The 3,565-nt window shown below is 45.0% G+C and overlaps 1 protein-coding gene across 3 annotated transcripts in view; it reads right to left on the bottom strand.

Moving 5' to 3' along the window:
• Positions 1-109, bottom strand: part of AASS (aminoadipate-semialdehyde synthase) — a 68,283-nt gene extending 68,174 nt beyond the window's left edge. For 2 of the 3 annotated variants that reach the window (XM_014549917.1, XM_014549918.1), the window contains exon 1: positions 1-108. The gene's annotated coding sequence lies outside the window, so the exon portion shown is untranslated. The other variant, XM_014549919.1, reaches the window with a different exon arrangement.
• Between the last annotated feature and the right edge of the window lie 3,456 nt (positions 110-3,565).

Genomic DNA, 3,565 nt, shown 5'->3' with positions numbered 1-3,565 from the left:
GTTCTCCCGGGCGCTGACCGGTCCCCGCCGCCTCCCAGCTCCCAGGTCCCGGCAGGGCAGGCCCCGAAGTCCCGGCAACAATTGGGATGCCAGCCGGGAGGAGGAGGTGTTTGCTCAACTTCTGAGGACGTCAGGCCGCCTCCCCCCGCAGCCAATCAGCGGCCAGCCTGAGGGAACAACCTTCTCCTCCGCCAATCGGCGGCGCTCCCAGGTGCTGGGTCATGCCCGCCCCCGCTCCGCCCCGAAAATCCTCTGCCTGTTGGATCGCTGACCTGCGTCCTTCGCGGGGCCATCAGGTCCTCTCGGGACAGTTATTGACCAGGTTCCTAGCTGTCCGCAGCAGAGGACAGGCAGGGGCAGAGGACGGCGAAAATAGCCTGGGATACACACGCTACATAGATGCATGTATTTCCTGGAAAAAGTTGTGAGCTCATGTCCATTGCGTTTGTTTAGCAATTTACATTTTTTTTTCAAAGCATGTCCCCAGCCCCATAGCAAGCCTCTGAAGGCAGGTAACAGCTCGGAGCACAGTTTTTGAGTCCAGCAAACTGAGGCTGGAAAAAATTATCATATCCATGTCCAATGATTCTTATGAATCAGGTGTATCTGGCAAAACCCAAAGTTCTTTAAAAGTCCTAAGTGGCCCCAGAGGAACAGGAGAGATGCATTTCATAAACTCCAGCGTCAGCACTAGAGGCGGAGGAATGCCCGAAGCCCATCCGCGGTCCTGCTAAGGAGTCAATGGCCAGAAAGTACTCTTCCCCCCTGTTTTTATAACTTTCTCCAACACTCACACTTTTCTCATACCTGCCACAGAGGTGTTGAACTATCAGACTCTCTTAGAGCCTAGATAGAATATCCTCATAAACTCCTCTTGCACCTCTAATTACTGAGTAAATTAGAATCTTCTCTGGAAGTAGGAATTTTCCTCTGTATCTTTAACTTCACATATCCAAAGTGATCTTCCTGATGACCCCCCACCCCCACCACCCTAAAGCCTTCTCTTCTTGCTGTGTTTCCCAGCTCTGTTCTTGATATCGCCAACTTCCTAATCACCACCTCGCCACGCCTGAAACCTCAAGTTTGCTTTCGTTCTTCCTCTGGCCTGTCAACCTTAACCTGTCCTTTCAAATCCCTCTATATCACCCTCATTCAAACCCCTTTGTACACCACCCGGACTCTATTCCCTTAAGCACACAGATCTGACCATCTCATTGGCCTGAGCAAAAAGCCTCTGGGCTTCTCAGTAACCCTAGAACACAGGTCAAAGTCCTTCACACAATGTTGCTTCATGGGGTCATTGTGAGGATAAAATGAAATGATGTCCCAAGTGTTCTGCCAAGTGTCTATATAAAGAAACTGGTGATTATCATTTATTTTCCTGTGTTGTCCACCTACCTGTAATTCTCATCTACAAAAATGTCCACCTCTCTGAAACTCACCCATCCTTTCGGGTGCAGTTCAAGCACCACTTCATCCATGAAGCCTTCCCTGAGCATTTCAACCAGATATGATCTCTCCCTTCTCTCTTATGTGTCTGTCTCTCTTGTTCTTACTACAGTCTTCCTCATATAATAATCATTTGTGTTTATCTTACCTCCATCCCTTACCGGTCGTCGTCATCAAAACCTCAATAAAAACAAGTATATGTATTTGGCCTTGCCTTCTTTTCCCTACTGCTCCTAACACAATACAATGCATGTGGCATGTCATAGGTAGGCCGGGGTCTCAGAAGGAAATAGATGGCACAACCCAACTGGACATGAAGGGCATAGTGTGTACATGGATAAAGGGGGGCAACAAAAGACAGTGCTGTGCCCTGTGACTGGCAGCAATGAGAACTACCTGTAGATCTTAGCCAGGCCAGAGGCAGGGATGGTCACCAGAATCAGAACGAGCTCTAGCGATGGTGTAGCTGTAGCTATAGGCAGTGTCACCTGACAGAGGGGGCTTTGGAATCAATCAAGAAAGGAGCTGCCTAAGGAATCAATAACCCCATCCGGAGAGGGAGCTACCTAAAGCAGGGGTCACACAGCCGGTCTGGCTCAGTGGTTGAGCATTGACCTATGAACCAGGAGGTTATGGTTCAATTCCCAGTCAGGACACATGCCCGGGTCTAGGGCTCGATCCCCAGTGGGGAGGCGTGCATGAGGAAGCTGATCAATGATTCTCTCCCATCACTGATGTTTCTCTCTCTATCTCTCTCTCTCCCTTCTTCTCTGAAATCAATAAAAAAAAAATTTTTTCTCCCTTCTTCTCTGAAATCAATAAAAATATATATATATTTTTTAAATGAATATATTGGGGAGTGAACAAACTTTTTTTCTGTAAATAAATAAATATTTCAGGCCTTGCAGGCTTTAAAGTATCTGTCACAATTATCCAAAATGAGAAAATTGCAAGTCCCGTGGCATTTTCAGGGTCAATCTCTGTTGGTTTCTAATGTTTCACATAGTCCCCAAGGGTCCACAGCATCCCTGGAGAGTTCGTTCCCTGCCCCTCGTCTCCTGCTTAGTTACTGTGATAAGTCTGCCACGACTTAGAAATTTTCAGTTACATATCACTGTATCTTATATATCGGGTGAGAGTTATATGCTATAATGTAAGCACATTTGGGGAATGCAAATGTTGTCATATATTTCAATGACACATGGTAAATCTAATATATTCAAATAAATATATTCAGCTTCTCTTGAATGAAAGTCTCCAAAAATAAGATGTCTTGAAGGACTGAGAAAAGATTGGAGACAGGAGGGAGAAAGTGATTCAAACAAAAATGAAACACAAGTGTAATTTTTCTGGAATAATTGTGTCATTGAGCTGGAGACAGCTAACAGCCAGGTTTCGGAAGTAAGGAGACTTGGACATTCTTTTTCTAGTCCCAGTCTGGGTCAGGTACTGAATGAAGCCAATCTTTTACAGTAATTGTCTCACTATAGGGAAAGGAAGAATTAAAAGAATATAAGAATTGTTTTTGCAATGTAAGAAGTAGCAACCAGGAAAAATAACCACAACATAGGCAACGTCCCAGCAAGAGCAGAAAATAAGAGAAAATGGCCCTCACATTGAAATGAATCTCATAATGATTGCTATCTGTACAGCTCCGCAGAAACGAATGAAGTAGAATTTGAAAGGAATGGGAAAACAATATCGAAGGAGGATGTTCCCTCTGGATGGTGTGTGTTGACATTGCCCATGATAGGCACAAACCTTTCTGTCTTTGTCACTTTTTAAAAAAATATATTTTATTGATTTTTTTACAGAGAAGAAGGGAGAGGGATAGAGAGTTAGAAACATCGATGAGAGAGAAACATCAATCAGCTGCCTCCTGCACACCTCCTACTGGGGATGTGACCGCAACCAAGGTACATGACCTTGACAAGAATCGAACCTGGAACATTTCAGTCCCCAGGCCGATGCTCTATCCACTGAGCCAAACCGGTTAGGGCTTTGTCACTTATTATTGTTGAACAACCCCAAACCCCTAAAACAAAACAAACACAAAAAGACTAAAAGACCAGAATTTAATATATAGAGAGATTACTTTGTGGGCCTGTATGCACAA

Source organism: Myotis brandtii, unplaced genomic scaffold (genome assembly GCF_000412655.1).
Source record: "Myotis brandtii unplaced genomic scaffold, ASM41265v1 scaffold575, whole genome shotgun sequence".
NCBI lineage: Eukaryota > Metazoa > Chordata > Mammalia > Chiroptera > Vespertilionidae > Myotis > Myotis brandtii.
Note: the sequence above shows the minus strand (reverse complement) of the source record. Positions and strands in the feature narration are given on the sequence as shown.